Raw genomic sequence first — 24,423 nt, 5'->3', positions numbered from 1 at the left:
AATGAGCAGTTGCCAGATGTGTCCTGCTACAGTGCTGCTGCATATAGCAGCATACAGTAGCAGGACTGCGAGGCCCCAACCCTAATTCAACTACCAGACTCTGCACTCAAATTACATATTTTACTCTATTACAGTACCCCTTAAGCACACACTCAAACTGCAGAATACAACACCAACACTCTCTGATTGCATATTTCAACCCCCCCCCCCCCCCTTATCCCCACAGTCACACTCTGACTGCCTGGTTCCCTGAACCTGCTTTGCCAACTTCTTGGCTAAGAGGAGCTTCCGGCACATGTGCAGCAGCTCAGATCACAGCCCGTTGAGAGCTCACCACCTCTCAGAAAGAAAAATGAAAAATGGGGATCGGTATGAAATACCTCCAATCAAAATCCCGACACCAATTGACCGATGGTCAAAATCCCGACAAGGTCAAAATCCCGACATGGACAAAATACTGACATTTAAAATACCGACAAGGTCAAAATACCGACATGTAAAATGCCGACAGGTCAAAATACCGACATGCAGTTTTTGATGTTTTTTGTGTGTGTATGTCGACATAAGTCAACATGGACACCATATAAAGTGTACCGCGTCCCCTCGCATGGCTCGCTGCACTCGCCATGCTTCGGGCACGGTGCCTCGCTGCGCTCGGCACACTATTGTATTCCCCCTCCAGGTCCACTGGGATGGTAAAGTATGAACAAGTCGGTTTCAATGAAAAAAATCCTGAAAAACTCATGTCGGTATTTTGACCTGTCAGCGTTTTACATGTCGGTATTTTGACCTTGTCGGTATTTTAAATGTCGGTATTTTGTCCATGTCGGTATTTTGACCTTGTCAGGATTTTGACCATCGGTCAATTGGTGTCGGGATTTTGAACGTCGGGATTTTGATTGGAGGTAAACTGACTGCATCCCGAAAAATGATGTGTTGCAGCAATGATTCATAATGGTTAAAAAACAATACCAGCTAAGTGTAGACTAATCTCCATCCCACGCTGACAACTATCAACAATATTTAATGCCATTATTCCTTTGTACAGGAGACAACTGCATTTGGGTGGGGGACATTTTATTACAGTTTATTTGGCCGAATGTATGATGGTGTCTGGAAAGTATCAGCTTTTGAATGGTGAAGGCAGCTTTAACTGATGTGAAATATGAATCATTGATATCTATGAGTAATGCGCCGTAAATTCCCATTATCATAATATACAAATGGATGAAAGGAGTATAATAAAACATGGGACATTTATGTGAGGGAATGGTTGAGAGGGAAATGTGCCACATATAATATATGCTTCTGGGCCTAATTCAGATATGATCGCTGGGTTGTGTGTTTTACTGCCTTGCGATCAGATAGTCACCGCCTACAGGGGGAGTGTTTTTTTTGCTGTACAAGTGTGCGATCGCATGTGTAGCAGAGCTGCACAAACTGATTTTGTGCTGTCTCTGCGCAGCCCAGGACTTACTCTTCCTGTTAGAGATGAGCGGATTCGGTTTTCAGAGAACCAAACTGTACCGAACTTCACCATTCGAGTCCGGTTCCGAGCCAGGCTCGGGTTTTCTCGCCTGACTCGGAAACCAGAATGAGGCAAAACGTTATCATCCCGCTGTCGGATTCTCGCTGGGTTTGGATTCCATATAAGGAGCCGCATGTCCCCGCCATTTTCACTACGACATTGGAGAGTGTAGAGAGAGGATGTGTCTCCGTCCCCAGTGTCCTCTGTGGTAGTTTCTTGTGCTGTATTTGTCCAGTCACAGTGTTTGTGTCCTCTTGCTGCCATATGCCCATTGCTGCTGTGTTGTGCTGCATCAGTCCAGTGGTGGTGTATTGTGGTTTATCAGACCAGTGGTAGTGTCCTGGCCATCAGTCATTCCAGTGACCAGGCAGTCACAGTGGTATACGCTTCTGCTATATGTCCACTGCTGCCGTATTATAATAATAATAATAATAATAATAATAATAATAACAACAACAACAACAACAACAAGTTCCTTACAGTGTTGCTGTGTTGTGCTGCATCAGACAAGTGGTAGTGTCCCGGCCATCAGTCATTCCAGTGACCAGGTAGTCACAGTGGTATACGCTGCTGCTATATGTCCACTGCTACAGTATTATAATAATAATAATAATAATAATAATAATAATATTATTATTATTATTATTATTATTATTATCAACAACAACAACAACAAGACCCTTACAGTGTTACTGTGTTGTGCTGCATCAGACCAGTGGTAGTGTCCTGGCCATCAGCCATCAGTCATTCCTGTGACATATATTGTGTTATATAACTCCAAAAAAATAATGGAGAACAAAAATTTGGAGGATAAAATAGGGAAAGATCAAGAACCACTTCCTCCTAGTGCTGAAGCTGCTACCACTAGCCATGACATAGACGATGAAATGCCATCAATGTCGTCTGCCAAGGCCGATGCCCAATGTGATAGTAGAGGGCATGTAAAATCCAAAACGCTAAAGTTCAGTAAAAAAAAACAAAAAAAGAAATTGAAATGGTCTGACGAGAAACGTAAACTTGCCAATATGCCATTTATGACACGGAGTGGCAAGGAACTATGTTCATGACTAGTGGTTAAGCTTCACATGACGATGGAAGCCCTCATAACTGAGGCCTTGACACTTATGTTGGTGTTAGAGGTGCGTCCGGTATCCGCCATTAATACAGTGGGATTTAGACAATTGATAGAGGTATTGTGTCCCCAGTACCAAATCCCATCTAGATTCCACTTCACTAAGCAGGCGATACCGAGATTTTGCCATTTAATTCCAGTGCTTTGGATGTATAATTCCAGTGATTTTGCCATTTAATTCCAGAGATTTTGCCATTTAATTCCAGTGATTTTGATGTATAATTCCAGTGATTTGGATGTATAATTACAGTGATTTTGCAGTATAATTGCAGTGATTTTGCCATTTAATTCCAGTGATTTGGACGTATAATTCCAGTGATTTGTTCATATAATTCCAGTGATTTTGCCATTTAATTCCAGTGATTTTGCCATTTAATTCCAGTGATTTTGCCATTTAATTCCAGTGATTTGGACGTATAATTCCAGTGGTAATTGTTTGTGTCGCTTGGCTTAGTCATACAGCTACCTCATTGCATCTCTTTGACATCTTTGCATGAGGTGCTGTTTGGGGCCTAGTTTTTGAAAAGTGCCATCCTGTCTGACACTGCCATATGAATCCAGGGGTTCTGCTGTATTAGTCCTGGGGTACTGCCGTATAAATCCACCAATTGCAGATTATTTTTTTTAAATGACAGGGACGTGCTGGATATGCTGTCAGTGGACCGAACAATTGCGGCCCACTCTCGACATTCAGCCACTGCGTGACAGTACTAGATGGGCAAGGTGGTTGTGTTGCTTAGCTTAGTCATACAGCAACTTTGGTGCACCTTTTTTCTTCTTTGCATCATGTGCTGTTTGGGGACTATTTTTTTAAAGTGCCACCCTGTCTGACACTTCCGTATATGTCCAGTGGTACTGCCATTTAATTCCAGTGATTTGGACGTATAATTCCAGTGATTTTGCCATTTAATTCCGGTGATTTTGAAGTATTATTACAGTGATTTTGCAGTATAATTCCAGTGATTTTGCAGTATAATTCCAGTGATTTTGACGTATAATTCCAGTGATTTTGCCATTTAATTCTAGTGATCCAGACGTATAATTCCAGTAATCCTGCCGTATAATTCCAGTGGTACTGGCATATAATTACAGTGATCCTGCTGTATAAATCCAGTGATTCTGCCGTATAAATCCCGTGATCCTGCCATATAAATTGCAGTGGTACTGGCGTATAAGTCCAGTCCAGTGATACTGCCGTATATATATATATGGTTGAGTATCCCATATCCAAATATTCCGAAATACGGAATATTCCGAAATACGGACTTTTTTGAGTGAGAGTAAAATAGTGAAAACTTTGTTTTTTGATGGCTCAATGTACACAAAGTATGTTTAATACACAAAGTTATTAAAAATATTGTATTAAATGACCTTCACGCTGTGTGTATAAGGTGTATATGGAACATAAATGAATTGTGTGAATGTAGACACACTATGTATAATGCACAAAATTATAAAAAATATTGGCTAAAATTACCTTCAGGCTGTGTGTATAAGCTGTATATGTAACATAAATGCATTCTGTGCTTAGATTTAGGTCCCATCACCATGATATCTCATTATGGTATGCAGAGCCGGCCTTAACCAACATGATGCCCTAGGCAAGATTTTGGCTGGTGCCCCCTAGCACCGCCGCTAGTTCTGCAGGAGATGCCTGGCATGAGTCAGCTGGCAGCTCTGCTAATGTCGGGCGCCTTTTGTTTATGAAAATGCATCTTATTTTCATTGCTATGTGGCTATGATGCACGAGCAGCTTCTGCTGATTAGAATGATATGCAGCATGCCTATATTCTGTGTGCGACTGTGGCTGTATCTGCATACAAAGTGCTACATTACAGTTTTCTCCAGGAATACACTGCAATATAGCATTTCGTATGCAGATTCAGCCGCAGTCACACACACAATATAGGCATGCCGCATATCATTTTAATCAGCAGAAGATGCTGGTGCCCCCAAGCATACCAAATGCCCTAGGCATTTGCCTAGTTTGCCTATGCCTAAGGCCGGCTCTGATGGTATGCAATTATTCCAAACTACGGAAAAATCCCATATCCAAAATACCTCTGGTCCCAAGCATTTTGGATAAGGGATACCCAACCTGTATATACAGTATATATATATATATATATATATATATTGGAGAGAAAGTGTACAGGTGCGCTGGTGATGATTAGGTAAAGGTGTTCAGTTCACAGTAAATGAATCTCTGTGCTGTTGCACTGGTGTGCCTAACACCGCTGCAGATCTCCAAAGCCGCTCAGGACTCCTTGAGCAAGTGTAACTGGAAAGAAAAATCAGGAGAACGCGCCCATAGTGCAGATAAATTTATTTCAAACAACGGGTAACAATGGACATTTCATGAATAATGAGAGACCCGTACCCTATGAGACCCACTCTTTGGGCCAGTTTTAACACATGTCAGAATCAACCAGGCAACACACCAGACCTGCTGTCATCAGAGACCGGACCAAGCACCGTGCCGGAGACGGCCAACCCGTCAGGTCACTCGCAGGGATGCAGCCGAATTGTGTGAGCCGGGAGTAGGAGAACGCACGTCTGTCAGGCCCCGCCTCTACGCGTTTCGTAGTTACTTCGTCAGGAGGTTTGGCCTGTCAGATGTTTGTAGGGGCTTTATACCATCAGAGGATGTCTCGCCAGCTGAGTCAAATGATTAGCCGCACTAATATGAGATCTCCTCCATTCATCAAAATTAATAACAATACAGTAAAACGGGTATATAATAAAATACTGGTCTCAAGACAATTCCTCCTGTAGGGGTCCAGGGACAATCTTCTGCTCCAAATGGCGTGTCAACAGTATATGTGAACAGAAGAAATACATATCATGGTGTAGTACTTCTTAAAAGATGTTATGAATACATAAAGCAGCCCAGATTGACTATCAAACAAGATTGATGGCGTACCCCACTCACAGTAATGGGAATAATTCTCCACACATAAGGGTATCTTTAAATCCACCAAATGGTCACAAGTGGGGTGTAAGGTGCAGTGCGTACCGTTACTCACTCAGGGTATGCTGCGAATCCTCACGTAATGGTATCTTTATGCCGAGCTCCAGAAATGGCACCAGGAGTAGATTAATAAAATCACTTTTAATAACATGCAAATACAAACAGTGGACCTTTACACATGCATGGTACAGGGCGGACAGTGAAAAAAATGCTGATGGGGCTGCTGGCCGAAAACAGCACCACCTAGCAAGATGGTAAGACCACAAATCCAACCTCAATAACCAAGTCGTGCAGGAACCACCTGTATGCACTCATCCAACGCGTTTCTCCCCGCAAATGGGGCTTTTTCAAGGATCAAGAGTGCTATACTAGTCATCATATTTATAGGGAAAAAAACGGAAATTAAAAAAACGGAAATCAGGGACAAAAACAGCTGATTTCAGATAACAATCACAATTGTCATGGTAACACGTTTCCACGTGTACCCAGCATCCTATGCAAGTGTGAATTGACTGCTAGGATTACTGTGGCCGTCGTAAGGACACTTCCGCCCTCAATGAGGTCACTTCCTGACCACGTTCCCATAGCTACCACTCGCAAATGCGCAAATAAAAATGAAAATCAATTTTAGCAATCGATATTGAGAAACAGCTTTGATTGCCCTAGTAGCGCGTTTAAAAGTGGGTATATCCACCTGTATACATAAAAAACGGCTGTTGAGGTGATTATCCCCGTAGTGAATGGGCACTTCCGCCCTTACTGAGGTCACTTCCTGGCCTCGTTCCCATGGTAACCGCTCGTAGCAACGAACGGGCCAAGGGTCCCTAAGCTACCTCTGTGTCCTGTTTTAACTGTTGTGTCCGTTCCTGTATAGTCATACACACTAAAACGGACATGGGCTAATCTTTATAATAATCAATTTCTGTATGATCGCCTACACTAAGAAGCGGACATGGGCTGATCTTTATAATCATATATAACCCATTTTAGATGGGCACTTCCGCCCACACATGGTTGCCCGGACTTCTTAGTGTAGGCGATCATACAGAAATTGATTATTATAAAGATTAGCCCATGTCCGTTTTAGTGTGTATGACCATACAGGAACGGACACAACAGTTAAAACAGGACACAGAGGTAGCTTAGGGACCCTTGGCCCGTTCGTTGCTACGAGCGGTTACCATGGGAACGAGGCCAGGAAGTGACCTCAGTAAGTCAGGGCAACCATGTGTGGGCGGAAGTGCCCATCTAAAATGGGTTATATATGATTATAAAGATCAGCCCATGTCCGCTTCTTAGTGTAGGCGATCATACAGAAATTGATTATTATAAAGATTAGCCCATGTCCGTTTTAGTGTGTATGACTATACAGGAACGGACACAACAGTTAAAACAGGACACAGAGGTAGCTTAGGGACCCTTGGCCCGTTCGTTGCTACGAGCGGTTACCATGGGAACGAGGCCAGGAAGTGACCTCAGTAAGGGCGGAAGTGCCCATTCACTACGGGGATAATCACCTCAACAGCCGTTTTTTATGTATACAGGTGGATATACCCACTTTTAAACGCGCTACTAGGGCAATCAAAGCTGTTTCTCAATATCGATTGCTAAAATTGATTTTCATTTTTATTTGCGCATTTGCGAGTGGTAGCTATGGGAACGTGGTCAGGAAGTGACCTCATTGAGGGCGGAAGTGTCCTTACGACGGCCACAGTAATCCTAGCAGTCAATTCACACTTGCATAGGATGCTGGGTACACGTGGAAACGTGTTACCATGACAATTGTGATTGTTATCTGAAATCAGCTGTTTTTGTCCCTGATTTCCGTTTTTTTAATTTCCGTTTTTTTCCCTATAAATATGATGACTAGTATAGCACTCTTGATCCTTGAAAAAGCCCCATTTGCGGGGAGAAACGCGTTGGATGAGTGCATACAGGTGGTTCCTGCACGACTTGGTTATTGAGGTTGGATTTGTGGTCTTACCATCTTGCTAGGTGGTGCTGTTTTCGGCCAGCAGCCCCATCAGCATTTTTTTCACTGTCCGCCCTGTACCATGCATGTGTAAAGGTCCACTGTTTGTATTTGCATGTTATTAAAAGTGATTTTATTAATCTACTCCTGGTGCCATTTCTGGAGCTCGGCATAAAGATACCATTACGTGAGGATTCGCAGCATACCCTGAGTGAGTAACGGTACGCACTGCACCTTACACCCCACTTGTGACCATTTGGTGGATTTAAAGATACCCTTATGTGTGGAGAATTATTCCCATTACTGTGAGTGGGGTACGCCATCAATCTTGTTTGATAGTCAATCTGGGCTGCTTTATGTATTCATAACATCTTTTAAGAAGTACTACACCATGATATGTATTTCTTCTGTTCACATATACTGTTGACACGCCATTTGGAGCAGAAGATTGTCCCTGGACCCCTACAGGAGGAATTGTCTTGAGACCAGTATTTTTTATATGGACTATAAGTATCATTATTTCAGTTATCTTTCATGAAACTACACTGAGCGCTATTGTTGAGTTTTTTTCTGTTCACTGTTGTATATATGAGGGTTAGGTGGCTCTCCTTAACTCAATTAGCTGCATAAGTGTGTTTGCGCCTTGGGTATTGATTCACTTTTATTTTCTTGGGTATATAATAAAAGATCAACAATGTGATACAAAGATACATAATCGATACATACTAGGAAGACATATTTAAAGCATTTTTTAGCCACATATTTAGAAACATGTATTACACAATATGTGTTACATAAATACGAATGGTTTTGTACTATTTTAACCACTCTTTTCACAGTTGTTCTCAAAAACGAAAGTGCCTGCTGCATGGATTATCTATATGGAATTCATACACAAGTGTAAAAACGGTCAACAACATTATAAACACAGTTTTAAACCTACAGATACATAGGTCATTCGTTTAACCATATCTAAAAGATAGGACAATTTCATCGATTTCACAAAGAACATCCTGTTGCTGGCATAAGCTATATCTCGCATGTCCGCAGATATACCGATGAGAATAAATATAAATATAAAAATAAAAAAGCACATAGAAAAACATAAAAATACACAGGACAGGCCAACATATTCCCATTTTTGTACAACACTAATTCCTACAAGTTGAGCATGTACATCCATATAAAATATTATCGGATAAGAAAGTACATTTATTAGTGCATTCACTCATAATCTTTAGAGTACATAAATAGTATAAATAAGGAGCACAGAATTCAAAGCCTACTCTACTGAGAAGGGGACACAGTTCTAAAAGGTATTCTATCTATCTAATAAACGGAGTGATCTCATAGTTTTCATTGAGACCGTATGGAATCAATGTATTTAATGTCAATATCCAAAAGGTCTCCCTTTTCAGTAGAAGTTCTTCTCTATTTCCACCCTCTTTTTTCAATGCAACATGTTCAATGCCTGCAAAGCTTAGGAGCGACGAGTCGGCATTATGTCGTTCTGAAAAATGCTGTGGAACACTGTGATTCATTACACGATTCTTAATATTTCGACTGTGTTCTAATATTCTAATTTTCAATACTCTTTTGGTCTTCCCAACATATCTAAGACCACAAGGACACATTAAAACGTAAATGCAAAAGCTGGTATTACAATTTATAAAGGATTGGATGGTGTTATGACGTGATGGATTCTTGTCCATAATCTTTTTAGCACCCTTATCGGTCATACAACAAACTTTACAGCCACCACATTGGAAAAAACCTTTTGTTGGTACAAGAAAATGATCCATTTTCTCTGCCTGAACTTTTTCAAGTTTACTTTTTGACACTATAGATTTTACAGTTCTTGCCTTTCTATAGATAATGTCAGGTTTCCTAGGGAGCTCAGGCCCCAATATCGGATCCAATTTAAGGATCTTCCAATTTTTTTGTGCTATCTTTTCCAAGTCTCTATAGCTAGTACTAAATTGTGTAACCAGTGGACAAAAAATCTTACGCTCTTCCTTTTCTTTATTCTTATACGTTAATAAAGACTCTCTTACCCTCTCCCTAGCTTTCAGCATAGCTTTTTGTGTACGATCTTCAGGGTAACCCCTCTTTTGGAATCTATCTGTATATATTCCTGCTTGCTCATCAAATTTGCGGAGATCAGTGCAGTTTCTTCTCAATCTAGTGTATTATTATTGGCCAGGCCATCCTTCAGGATGCCCTCCAAAATATTTAAAAATCCCTTAGTGGGATCATCACTAAGCTTGAAATATGAATCAGAGTCATTAAGTAACCTGGGGGCTTCTCCCACATAATACTCCCTATCCATAAGGATGGCCTGGCCAATAACAGTATTTCAATCAGTGAATACAACTACCTATTCAACCAGCACCCTCGGATTGCAAATTTTTACCACATTCCTAAAATCCATAAGGACTTATCCCACCCCCCAGGGAGACCCATCATTAGTGGTATTGGGTCACTTACATCTAGAGTCTCAGAATTTGTGGACTGTTATATTAAGAAATATGTTCCTAGTTTAGATTCTTATATTCAAGATACCACTGCTGTCCTGCATACATTGAAAGGATTACAATGGCAGGAATCGTATAAATGGTGCTCTATTGACGTCCAGTCACTTTATACGTCAATACCACATAAAAAGGGAATTCTGGCAGTACAGGCCCAACTCAGGGGTGATCCTGAGATCAGTGAGGAAAAGTGTAATTTTATATGTCAATGTTTAGAATTTGTACTCAAGTATAATTATTTCACATTCCTGGAAGAATGGTACGTACAGGTGTGTGGGTCAGCCATGGGGAGCATTTGCGCCCCAAGTCTGGCAAATATATATATGGGCCAATGGGAGACTGAAACTCTACAGGGTGAGTTGAGATCTAAAATCGTCATGTACAAAAGGTACATAGACGATTTGATGATTGTCTGGAATGGTGATGAAGCAGAATGGCAAGATTTCTTGAGAGCAATAAATGTGAATACGTATAATCTGAGGTTCACGGGCACTTTTTCCCCTAATAAGCAAAAAAGGAAAGAGAGCGCAAATAGACTTGAATTATTCCATATTTATTATATCTAAAATTGCACATACACCAAAATTAGTTTAAACTATACCAATTGGCAACTGGATTTAAAACAACTTAGTACTTTAAAAATATATTTCATAGCATAGGATCCCTAACACTCGAATATCCTTATGGTTCCACTCAAGTAATACCCTACTGATTACCAGATAATTTTCACAGGTGTCCTTTAGTGAAATCAATGTAGAAAGAGTCCGAGAATGGTGAAAGACCCTTATTTATATCCACCAGTCACGTCCTGTGTGATAATACATGTATTTATACCGTAATCATGGTTATTGTTTCTTTTAAGAAAGAATTGAAACAGTTAATGTAGCAAATATACTGATGCTTCAGGTAGCTAAAAGTCAGTTTGTAAAGCAGGCTTTATCTCACATTGCAGCCTCTCTAGAGCGTCTCCGTCTGCCGCTCTCTACCTTAATCACTTATTGTGAAGAAACGACCAGCTTATAACGGTCGAGAAACGCCTCAGGGTGTTTTAGGATCCAAACACTCTTCACGGATTTGGTTGCCACCGATTTCAGCATCAATCACTTTATTGGACAGTCCGGTCCTGGTTCTGGAGCCACCTGCATTGGTCCCTTTGCAAAGCAGGGACCGTGGCTGCCGATCACATGCCTGGAGCCAGCGGTCCAGTCGGGCACTGAGAGGTGAACACAGGCGCCGCAGCTACAATCACCTTGGACACGCCAGGCGGTGCGCGCAATCCCGGCGCCGTGGACCAAAACTCTCGGGAAGCGGTAAGCCTAACCGCTCTGAACACAATAAGTGATTAAGGTAGAGAGCGGCAGACGGAGACGCTCTAGAGAGGCTGCAATATGAGATAAAGCCTGCTTTACAAACTGACTTTTAGCTACCTGAAGCATCAGTATATTTGCTACATTAACTGTTTCAATTCTTTCTTAAAAGAAACAATAACCATGATTACGGTATAAATGCATGTATTATCACACAGGACGTGACTGGTGGATATAAATAAGGGTCTTTCACCATTCTTGGACTCTTTCTACATTGATTTCACTAAAGGACACCTGTGAAAATTATCTGGTAATCAGTAGGGTATTACTTGAGTGGAACCATAAGGATATTCGAGTGTTAGGGATCCTATGCTATGAAATATATTTTTAAAGTACTAAGTTGTTATAAATCCAGTTGCCAATTGGTATAGTTTAAACTAATTTTGGTGTATGTGCAATTTTAGATATAATAAATATGGAATAATTATAGTCTATTTGCGCTCTCTTTCCTTTTTTGCTTGTTTACTCTATATAGGGACGCTAATACCCTATTCTGAGAGCAGCAAATAGCATCTCAACACAGGTTCTATCACAGGCGCCTTTCCTTTTTTAGTGGATTTTCCCCTAATAGGTTAGAATTTTTAGATCTGGTTATATCCACTGAAGACTACCTAAATACAGGGCAGATTGAAACCTATACACATTTTAAAAGGGTTGATAGCAATAGCTATTTGGACTTTAACAGCTGTCATCTCCCCCAGTGGAAGGAGAATATACCGTATTCTCAATACACTAGATTGAGAAGAAACTGCACTGATCTCCGCAAATTTGATGAGCAAGCAGGAATATATACAGATAGATTCCAAAAGAGGGGTTACCCTGAAGATCTTACACAAAAAGCTATGCTGAAAGCTAGGGAGAGGGATAGAGAGTCTTTATTAACGTATAAGAATAAAGAAAAGGAAGAGCGTAAGATTTTTTGACCACTGGTTACACAATTTAGTACTAGCTATAGAGACTTGGAAAAGATAGCACAAAAAAATTGGAAGATCCTTAAATTGGATCCGATATTGGGGCCTGAGCACCCTAGGAAACCTGACATTATCTATAGAAAGGCAAGAACTGTAAAATCTATAGTGTCAAAAAGTAAACTTGAAAAAGTTCAGGCAGAGAAAAGGGATAATTTTCTTGTACCCACAAAAGGTTTTTTTCAATGTGGTGGCTGTAAAGTTTGTTGTATGGCCGATAAGGGTGCTAAAAAGATTATGGACAAGAATCCATCACGTCATAACACCATCCAATCCTTTATAAATTGTAATACCAGCTTTTGCATTTACGTTTTAATGTGTCCTTGTGGTCTTAGATATGTTGGGAAGACCAAAAGAGTATTGAAAATTAGAATATTAGAACACAGTCGAAATATTAAGAATCGTGTAATGAATCACAGTGTTCCACGGCATTTTTCAGAACGACATAATGCCGACTCGTCGCTCCTAAGCTTTGCAGGCATTGAACATGTTGCATTGAAAAAAGAGGGTGGAAATAGAGAAGAACTTCTACTGAAAAGGGAGACCTTTTGGATATTGACATTAAATACATTGATTCCATACGGTCTCAATGAAAACTATGAGATCACTCCGTTTATTAGAGATAGATAGAATACCTTTTAGAACTGTGTCCCCTTCTCAGTAGAGTAGGCTTTGAATTCTGTGCTCCTTATTTATACTATTTATGTACTCTAAAGATTATGAGTGAATGCCTTTATAAATGTACTTTCTTATCCGATAATATTTTATACGGATGTACATGCTCAACTTGTAGGAATTAGTGTTGTACAAAATGGGAATATGTTGACCTTGCTGTCCTGTGTATTTTTATGTTTTTCTATGTGCTTTTTTATTTTTATATTTATATTTATTTGTATTTGTTATATATCTATTTGTATTTTCATTCTCATCGGTATATCTGCGGACATGCGAGATATAGCTTATGCCGGCAACAGGATGTTCTTTGTGAAATCGATGAAATTGTCCTATCTTTTAGATATGGTTAAACGAATGACCTATGTATCTGTAGGTTTAAAACTGTGTTTATAATGTTGTTGACCGTTTTTACACTTGTGTATGAATTCCATATAGATAATCCATGCAGCAGGCACTTTCGTTTTTGAGAACAACTGTGAAAAGAGTGGTTAAAATAGTACAAAACCATTCGTATTTATGTAACACATATTGTGTAATACATGTTTCTAAATATGTGGCTAAAAAATGCTTTAAATATGTCTTCCTAGTATGTATCGATTATTATCTTTGTATCACATTGTTGATCTTTTATTATATACCCGTTTTACTGTATTGTTATTAATTTTGATGAATGGAGGAGATCTCATATTAGTGCGGCTAATCATTTGACTCAGCTGGCGAGACATCCTCTGATGGTATAAAGCCCCTACAAACGTCTGACAGGCCAAACCTCCTGACGAAGTAACTACGAAACGCGTAGAGGCGGGGCCTGACAGACGTGCGTTCTCCTACTCCCGGCTCACACAATTCGGCTGCATCCCTGCGAGAGACCTGACGGGTTGGTCGTCTCCGGCATGGTGCTTGGTCCGGTCTCTGATGACAGCAGGTCTGGTGTGTTGCCTGGTTGATTCTGACATGTGTTAAAACTGGCCCAAAGAGTGGGTCTCATAGGGTACGGGTCTCTCATTATTCATGAAATGTCCATTGTTACCCGTTGTTTGAAATAAATTTATCTGCACTATGGGCGCGTTCTCCTGATTTTTCTTTCCATATATATATATATATATATATACATATACCCTGTTGCAAAGTCGATTACTGAGGCCATAACAACTATGCTGGTGTTAGACGTGCATCCAGTATCCACCATTAGTGCAGTGGGACTGCAGTGCCAACCCTAGATGGGCCAGGTGTTTGTGCCGCACACTTGTGTCGCTTAGCTTAGTCATACAGCTACCTCATTGCCCTCTTTTACTTCTTGGCATGATGTGCTGTTTGGTGACTATTTTTTTAAAGTGCCATCCTGACTGACCCTTCCGTATATGTCCAGTGGTACTGACATTTAATTCCAGTGATTTGGACGTATAATTCCAGTGATTTTGCAGTATAATTCCAGTGATTTTGCCATTTAATTACAGTGATTTGGAAGTATAATTCCAGTGATTTGGACGTATAATTCCAGTGGGAATTGTTTGTGTCGCTTGGATTAGTCATACAGCTACCTCACTGCACCTCTTCTACATCTTTGCATGAGGTGCTGTTTGGTGCCTAGTTTTTGAAAAGTGCCATCCTGCCTGACACTGCAGTGCGACTCCTAGATGGGCCAGGTGTTTGTGCCACACACTTGTGTTGCTTCATACAGCAGCCTCGGTGCACCTCTTTTTCTTCTTTGCATCATGTGATGTTTGGGGACTAGTTTTTGAACAGTGCCATCTTGTCTTCAACTGCAGTGCCACTCCTAGATGGGCCAGGTGTTTGTGCCGCACACTTGTGTTTCTTAGCTTGGTCATACAGCCACCTCAGTGCAACTTTTAGGCCTAAAAACAATATTGTGAGATGTTCAGAATAGAATGGAAATGAGTGGAAATGAATGTTATTGAGGTTAATAATATCGTAGGAGCAAAATTACCCCCAAATTTTGTGATTTTAGCTGTTTTTATGTTTTTTTAAAAATCATCAAGATCCAAAACCAAAACTCAAAAGGGTGGTTTTGGCAAAACCAAGCCAAAACCAAGACACGAAAGTGGAATTAGAACCAAACCCAAAACACAAAACACGAAATGTGCCTGCCGCACATCTCTACTTCCTGTGCGATTGAATCCTGCTGATCGGGGCCGGATCTGATGTCAGACACCCACTCTGAAAATGTTTGAGCTCACCTGCGTTTTTCTGGACACTCCCTGAACACGGTCAGTTGCCACCCACAAACGGCCTCTTCCGGTCAATCTCTTTGCGAACGCCCGTGCGAATGGATCCTTTGCACCATCCCGTCACTGCACATTGCGGTGCTTACGCATGCGCAGTTTGGATCTGATTGCCTGCTGTGCGAAAATGCACAGAAGCGATCAGATCTGAATTAGGCCCTATGTTTGGATAATTTCAAGTACAGTTCATTAAGCACTCTTATTGTTGGAGATTAGAATTATGGGGCAAATTCAGTATGAATCCCAAGTAGCGATTTGTACGGAATTTTTGCTGAGGGTCAGCGGGCACGTGCGCAGCAGGCCCTACTGCGCATGCGCCCGCATGTTCTGCGGGGGCCGCAGAAAATCCGATCACCTCTGCCTGTCAATCAGACAGAGGTGGTCGCGGGGCGGGAGGTGGGCGGCAATGCTCCGTTTTCTAGGTGGAAACATAGCGTTGTGGGTGCGTGCCAGACCAAATGGTGGGCTGGTACGTGCGAACGGGGGCGTGTCGGGGGTGCAGCCTCGTTGGCTGCGTGACGTCACACGCCGCCACTGCGACAGCAAAAATGGCGCCGGGACTCCTGCGGCCGCAGCTAAGCTGCGCCGGCAGGAGTCATCCTTAATTTCTGCTAACAAGCAGAAATTGCATGCTGTTCTCAATTTCTGCTTGAAGCAGGGGGGGAGGCACCGGTCAGCATGCTGGGCGGCCTTGCCCAGCGCTGGGCGGCCCCCAGCATGCGTGCTAATGGTTAGCAAATTCTGCTGATTAGCAGCATCCGCTAACCTTACTGAATTGGCCCCTATGTGTACATATTCTTATTCTTCATGATATATACAGTAATTTAAGATTTATTTAAGTCCCTAAAAACATATACTATAATCATGAGTAGTTATTCAAGCTGTATATTGTTTTATAGTATGTCCTAAAATGAACCAAACGATAAATAAGAAACACTGTGAAGAATGTGTAAGTACTTTTATATTTATTTCTGCTAATATAATTTTTACGAACCAGTCTTCAGCTCACTTACTTGAACACAACATTTTATGATATTAGTTTGAGCATAGCAGAACACATGTAACAGGTCTATTAAATTCTCGGTGCAATTTTCTGTGGATCTTCTCTAGTGAATCTGAAATAGTTTTCATTAAGACTTTTTTTTTTTTTAAAGCAATGGAGGCTGCTTAAAAGATGTCTGTTGTTACAGGAAGTGTCAGATGTTTTTCTGCAGAGAGGTAAAGTTCGGAGTAAAGTTACTTCACAATCTATGTCCAACTGTTCAAAAAAGTTAAAACATCCATTAACAAAAGTCTTGTCTTCAAATGAAAGGGAGCCAGTCTATACATTGGGAATAGTAGCAGGAAAGCAGTGATTGCTGTTAATGTATTACTGTGCACTATAACCAATTTTGAAACCATTCATACGGAAACAATGTTTCATGAGTCTGGCATATAATTATGTGGTAGTTATTGAGAACGAGAGCTTTAATTAGAACACATTAGGGTACACAAAAGGCACTGTAATGTCAAATGATTCATACAATAATGAAACATACTTCCCCTAACTGAAACCAAATGAAACCATTGTAGGATGTAAAAGAATAAAGATACAAACTGATTCCATTCTTAAAAATAAAAAATAAAAATGCTTTCTTCATTATTTTCCTTTATGTAAATGGGGGTGGGGTTAAAAGTAGGGCGACTTTGTGATGTCAGCTGATAATGCAAGAAACTATGAAAAGCAATATTGTCACTCATATAACATTTTTGCTCAGAACACTCAAATTACTGAAAGTAATTTAAACATCACTTACTAAACAGTAGCAAATTTTCCTCTGTATAGTTACAAATGAAGGTAGATTAATTTTCAACAACTTTCATTGGGATGACAATATCACTGACTACATCATAAATAGCGCCTGTGATGTCTTCAAAATAGTATTCTAATGCAGGGGATGGATTGGGATGGAAAACCAGCCTGGGAAATTTATGGAAGCAGCCCTAATGGGGGCGGGATCTGTTGAGGGGGAAGGATCCCTCCCAATAGGGTCTGATTCTGAGTTGGATGCAGTTGCGGCCTGCCTTGCATCTTCTGCTGCAGTTGCATCTGCAAATTAATGTTAGTGCGCCTACAATGCCCTTCCCTGCATCTGAAAATGCAAGGACTGAGATGCCCACTTTCAGTGTCTACAGATGCAGCAATCATGCTTTGTACGTCTTAAGATGTCACCATCGGTCCCACCATTGAAAGTTTCATCAGTACTATTGGGGTAATTCAGACCTGATCGTAGCAGCAAATTTGTTAGCTAATGGGCATAACCATGTGCAGTGCAGGTGTGGCAAATATAACATGTACAGAGAGAGTTAGATGTGGGTGGGTTATTTTGTTTCTATGCAGGGTAAATATTGGCTGCTTTATTTTTACACTGCAATTTAGATTTCAGTTTGAACTAGAGATGTGCAGCAAGCATTTTTCGTGTTTTGTGTTTTGGTTTTGGATTCGGGTCCGCAGTCGTGTTTTGGATTCGGACGCGCTTTGGCAAAACCTTTCGGGTTTTGGATTCAGATGTGTTTTGGATTCAGGTGATTTTTGAAAAAAACCCCACAAAAACAGCCAAAATCATAGAATTTGGGTGTAAGTTTGAGATAGTATTATTAACCTCAATAACAATAATTTCCACTCATTTCCAGTTTATTCTGAACACCTCACACCTCACAATATTATTTTTAGTCCTAAAATTTGCACAGAGGTCACTGGATGACTAACCTAAGCGACCCAAGTGGCCGGCACAAACACCTGGCCCATCTATGAGTGGCACTGCAGTGTCAGACAGGATGGCACTTAAAAAAATAATCCCCAAACAGCACATGATGCAAAGAAAAAAAGAGGCGCACCAAGGTAACTGGATGGCTAAGCTAAGCGACACAAACTCCTGGCCCATCTAGAATTAGACTTCAGTATCATGTTAATTATAAGGTAATATCACTGGAATTATTCATTATAATCAAAGGAATTATTGGTCCAAATCACTGGAAGAAAATGACAAAATCACTAGAATTAAAAGCCAGTATCACAGGAATTATTCATTCTAATCAATGGTATTATTGGTCCAAATCACTGGAAGAAAATGACAAAATCACTGGAATTAAATGGCAGTAATGTCGGGAATTATATCAAATTGCAGTACCACTGGACATATTCGGAAGTTTCAGACAGGATGGCACTGTTAAAAAAAATAGTCCCCAAACAGCACATGATGCAAAGAAAAGAGAAAAAGAGGTGCACTGACACTGAGCACAGACCAGTGATTCTGAGCACTGATGATACTACTGAGCAGTGATACTGAGAACTGACACTGAGCAGCACGATACACCACAAGACACTGAGCACTGACCAGTGATACTGAGCACTGATGATACTACTGAGCAGTGATACTGAGCACTGATGATACTACTGAGCAGTGATACTAAGAACTGACACTGAGCAGCACGATGCAGCTCAAGACACTGAGCACTGACCTGTGATACTGAGCACTGATGATACTACTGAGCAGTGATACTGAGCACTGATGATACTACTGAGCAGTAATACCGAGAACTGACACTGAGCAGCATGATGCAGCACAAGACACCGAGCACTGACCAGTGATACTGAGCACTGATGATACTACTGAGCAGTGATACTGAGCACTGATGATACTACTGAGCAGTGATACTGAGCACTGATGATACTACTGAGCAGTGATACTGAGAAGTGACACTGAGCAGCACGATGCAGCACAAGACACTGAGCACTGACCAGTGATACTGAGCACTGATGATACTACTGAGAACTGACACTGAGCAACACGATGCAGCACAAGACACTGAGCCCTGACCAGTGATACTGAGCACTGATGATACTACTGAGCAGTGACACTGAGCACTGATGATACTACTGAGAACTGACACTGAGCAGCACGATGCAGCACAAGACACTGTACTAGTATTAGTATTAGTGAGCAGCACGAAAGCACTATGGAATTGTCACCCCCCCAGATACCACTGTGACTGGAATGATGATGACCGATGCACAGTCACAGGACACTACCACCACAGCACCCTACAGCAGCAAGATGCAGCACAAGACACTGTACTACTATTAGTAATGTATTACTGAGCAGCATGATGCAGCACAAGACAAAGAGCACTGATACTGAGCACTGATGATACTACTGAGAACTGACACCGAGCAGCACGATGCAGCACAAGACACTGTACTAGGATTAGTATTAGTGAGCAGCACAAAATCTCTCTGGAATTGTCACCCCCCAGATACCACTGTGACTGGAATGATGATGACCGATGCACAGTCACAGTACACTACTACCGCAGCACTCTACAGCAGCAAGATGCAGCACAAGACACTGTACTAGTATTACTGAGCAGCACGATGCAGCACAAGACAATGAGTACTGATACTGAGCACTGATACTGAGAACTGACACTGAGAGAACGTAGCCACATCCTCTCTGTACTCTATACAATGCCCAAGTGAAAATGGCGGCGACGCACGGCTCTTTATATGGAATCTGAATCTCGCGAGAATCCGACAGCGGGATGATGACGTTTTGCCTTGTTCGGGTATTCCGAGTCAGTCGGGAATAACCGAGCCGGGCTCGGAACCTTGTTTGACACGTGGAGTTTGGTAGGGTTCGGTTCTCGGTGATCCGAACCCGCTCATCTCTAGTTTGAACACACCCTACCCAAATCTAACTCTCTCTGCAGTGCTGCCAAGAAAAATCCTGGGCCTTGGTACAGTAACTCCCCTCACCCCTCTTGCAGGGGGTGTGACCACAACCTGTTTGTTGTATGGCTGCACCACTTTGGGGGCATGCCTAGCACATGAGAAGTACCCACTAACAGGAGCATGACATACTTCCCAGCAGCTGGGACAAAAGTGTTCACTATTAGGATGGTGGGTCAGTCACATGAAGGGGGTGATTCAGTCTGGATCGCTGCAGCGGCAACGACTGCAGTCTGCATCATTTTGTGCGCACCCCGGGAGCCCAGTGAGATGCTATCAGCAGCTCTGAGCTGCGATTGCCTCTGCCTGATTGACAGAGGTGGTCACGGGGTGGGAGGGGGCATGCCAACTGCGTTATAAAGCTGTTGGTGGGGCACGGTCTGGACAACAGAGACATATCTGGACCATTGGGGGGGGGGGGCGGGCTGTGGCGGCTGCGTGACATCACATGCAGCCCTGCAAACCAGGATGTGACGAAAAGCTCCCTGCCAGTGCGCAGGAGCTGTGCTGGTAGGGAGCTACTCATCAGGTACAAAAGTATCGCCACCGTGTGATGCGTTTGTACCTGTGTGGCGGGGCAGAGCCAGACATGCGGGTGGACTAGCCCTATGTTGGGCGTCGCCCCACATTTCTGTGAAAGTGATCATAGATGTGGTAAATTTAGCACATCTACGGTCAACTCTGAATTACCCCCAAAAGCTGCATTGGTTGCAGAGCGCATTCCCTGGAACACCATCATTTTGTGAAAGTGGATCCTCCATTGTAATTTTGGGATAAAGGATGCGCTATAGCCAGGGGCGGATTGGGAACAAAATGCGGCCCTGGAAAAATTTGTACTAGTGGCCACACATGGGCAGCACCAGAGGTGTAAGGTCTAGCCATGGGCCATGGCAGCAGCACCCTCCCCCCAAGACTTTGCAGATAGTGGGCATGTCCAGCATCAAGGGGGAAGTTAAAAGGAAATAAAATGAAATATTATGAGCACATTATATGATACACCTTTAGAATTTAGGAAACTATATAATTCTTTAGAAAGATATATTTTCTTGCTTATTACACCAACCGTATCCCAATCACTATTCACTCAATCTTATATGTCAGCCAAGCAGGCAGACAGAGCATACACTAGATCATCTGCAATCACAGGCTAAGTGGCAAAGTAATTTTCATATATGCAAATTATTTTGCATCTTATTCATTATGTCTATAAATAGGACCACATGTCCTCAAACAAAACAGGCACACATATAGTATATGCAGAAATACCAGGAAGGATGCTGTCACAGTGTGATTGACAGTGGTGGCTGTTGGGGATGCATCATTGCGGCATTTCATAAAAAATAAAACACACTGGCTCCTACAGGAAAAATACACAATAGCCATCAATTGGGAGCTTAAACTTGCAATAACTAAACTGAATAAAGACAGCTGTTAGCATTGGAGATGCTGTTAAACAGAGATGATTTGTGGGAGCTCGTTACTACAGACAGATCATAGTTTAATAACCCATAACAGGATAATAAAGTAGACATGAAAGAACAACTGTAAAATTGTTAGCGGAGGATGACAAACTAATTCACATAAGATATGAAACTGTGGGGCATGCCTGGCAATCATTATCACATTATCAGTAAACTCAGGTACTAGCTCTACAACAATATTTAAAGATATGTGGTTACCCTATCCCTAACTGCTATGTCAGCTCCATGAGTACTTTTGGAGCATGGGGACTGATCGACAGTCTAAATATCCTTTATATCTGACTACCAAAATTAAAAACGTAACAGGGGCTAGCCTGTGGCCTGCACATCAAGAAGCGCTACTGCTCAAGTTACTGTGGATTTTCAGACTTGAGGGACTGGTCCAACCAGCTGTTAAGTGCCATTTGGATGTAGTTGTGATTGGACTATCTCCTACATTAGCAGGAGCACTGGGAATCCAGTGGACTCCATGTGCATATGGAGATTGTGAAGTGGAGAGAGCTTGCTAAATGGCCTGCAGTTAAAATGTCGGCTGTTGGGCTCCCGGCGTTCAGGATACTGACGCCAAAATCCCGACAGCCAACAAAGCTGCCACCCATAGACATCCATAGAGTGGGAATAGATTTTGTGGTGAGCGCAGCGAGCCACCGAGCCCGCAGTGTGGTGAGCGTAGCGACATTGGCGGATCCAGCAGGGGGCGATGGTGGCGATCGTATTCATATAGAGAGCTTCTGTTTAGTGATATTCTGCAATGTGTTTTTTTTTCTTCATTTTTAAAAATACATTTAAAACTGTGTTTTTGTTAATGTGATATATATTTCTGTGTCTCGCTCTCTCACCCCCACGTGTCTCGCTCTCTCACCCCCATGTATCTGCTCACTCACCCCCACGTGTCTCACTCACTCACCCCCACATGTCTCTCTCTCCCCCCTATATCTCTCTCTCCCACCATTCTCTCTTTCCCTGTCTACTAGCCTACTGTAGCAATCATGGCCACGGCAACCTGGTCCTTCACCAATCACACTCTCACTCTTAAGTCTGACCATGTATCATAGACCTGACCCCTTCTTTCCTCTTAAAGTTATAGGGGAAATTAAATTAGCCGCAGAGTTTATCCTGCGATTAATTGCCACGATGGAGGTATTCAATTGCAGATAACACCCCGTGCATGAGCCAACGCAGTCAGACTAATCTATGAGCTGCGAGGTAAAGTCCGTGGAAAAAACAAAATCGGGCTTGCGCAGAGGAAAATACACATTGTTTATGCAGAATCAGTAGGTTTCCACGCGTGATTCCTGATTTTTCGTCGCAGGAAAAAGGCTTTTCAATTGAATAGCCTTTCCAGGGATTTTTGCCAGAAATTGTTTGTGTAAACCCTGCAGTTAGTTGAATACCTCCAGAATACCCCCAGACAGAATTTTTTTTTAATAATATCCTATATCAATATAACAATCCTATACTATTAATAATTGATAGTATAGAAAATTCTTACAAATTTCCTCCCTTTAACTCTGACTACATCAGGTACAACACATATAAGGCGCTTTAGTTGCAATCCCCAATTTATGATTTACATTAGCATTTAAGATTGCTAGGGGCTAGAGGGCGCTAGGTTTATGCAGTATAGGGGAGGTTAGGGTTAGACTGCAGTGGTGGGGGTTAGTGTTAGGCTGCAGAGAGGGAGGGTTAGGCATAGCGGACTGGAAGGGGGAGGAGTCCGGATTAATTTTAAAACTGCCCCCCTATAGGAGAAGTCTAGATCTGCCCCTGCTTAGCGAGCTCGCAAGGGGACTCTTAGCACTCGCCCTGCACCCCAGATACAAGCATAAATATCTGCTGCAGTCCAAAAAAGCAGATGTTGCCAACCTCACATAAAAATGCTAAAAACAGAAAAATAGACTGCACTGATATATCCTGGCATAAATTAATTAATTCATAAGTACACATATTTTATTCATATAAATACATACAGTAATAAGAAAATAATCTATAACTATCATATTTTATTCATATAAATACATACAGTAATAAGAAAATAATCTATAACTATGCAAATAATCTCCTTAGCAAATAGATATAAATTGTAGCAAAAGGATAAATACAACTGTGATTCATGTTAAAAGTACGCAGTCTAGACAATTGCAACAAATAAAAGCAAAACATTGTTAAATGGTAGCAGCATCTGTAATTATCAATGAGTCATAGTAGAGCATAAAAGTACTTACTGTATGCCCAGGACTAGACAAAGGAACCATTCATCACTATGGGTCTGATTCATGTTCATATGGAATTGCGCAGCCACAAGGAAGCAGCTGTGCAATTCCATCTAATTCTAATGCAGCAGTAGGCTTCTGTAGGAGATAGACACCTCTTGTTAGCATTAGTGAGGATACAAGTGCTGTGTCTAGGGGTGCAGCCTGGGATCACCATGACTTGCGTTGTGTACAGGCTCCTGCCAGCCTGTATAAGCAAAAGCTTACACTGACACAGAACCTGGACCAATCACGCTTTCAACACAGGGGCATCATGCTCCCATTTTGAAAAACGGTGCTGGCTGCTGCTCCCGCTCTGCCCCCAAATGCTGCAGCATGTCAGTCATGCTGCGGCTAACAGGGGGCTGCAAGTGACATTGAAAGACCCATTCTGCACATGCACTATACAAGTCTTGCACCTGTGCACACCTCCAAATGTTATATTTGTACTCAAACCATCAAGTTGCATACAAATATGAATAAGGCCCTATATTTGTATATTCATAGATACAGAGTGCTGTATTTGTTTTGCCTG

Source organism: Pseudophryne corroboree, chromosome 1 (genome assembly GCF_028390025.1).
Source record: "Pseudophryne corroboree isolate aPseCor3 chromosome 1, aPseCor3.hap2, whole genome shotgun sequence".
Lineage (NCBI taxonomy): Eukaryota > Metazoa > Chordata > Amphibia > Anura > Myobatrachidae > Pseudophryne > Pseudophryne corroboree.
Note: the sequence above shows the minus strand (reverse complement) of the source record.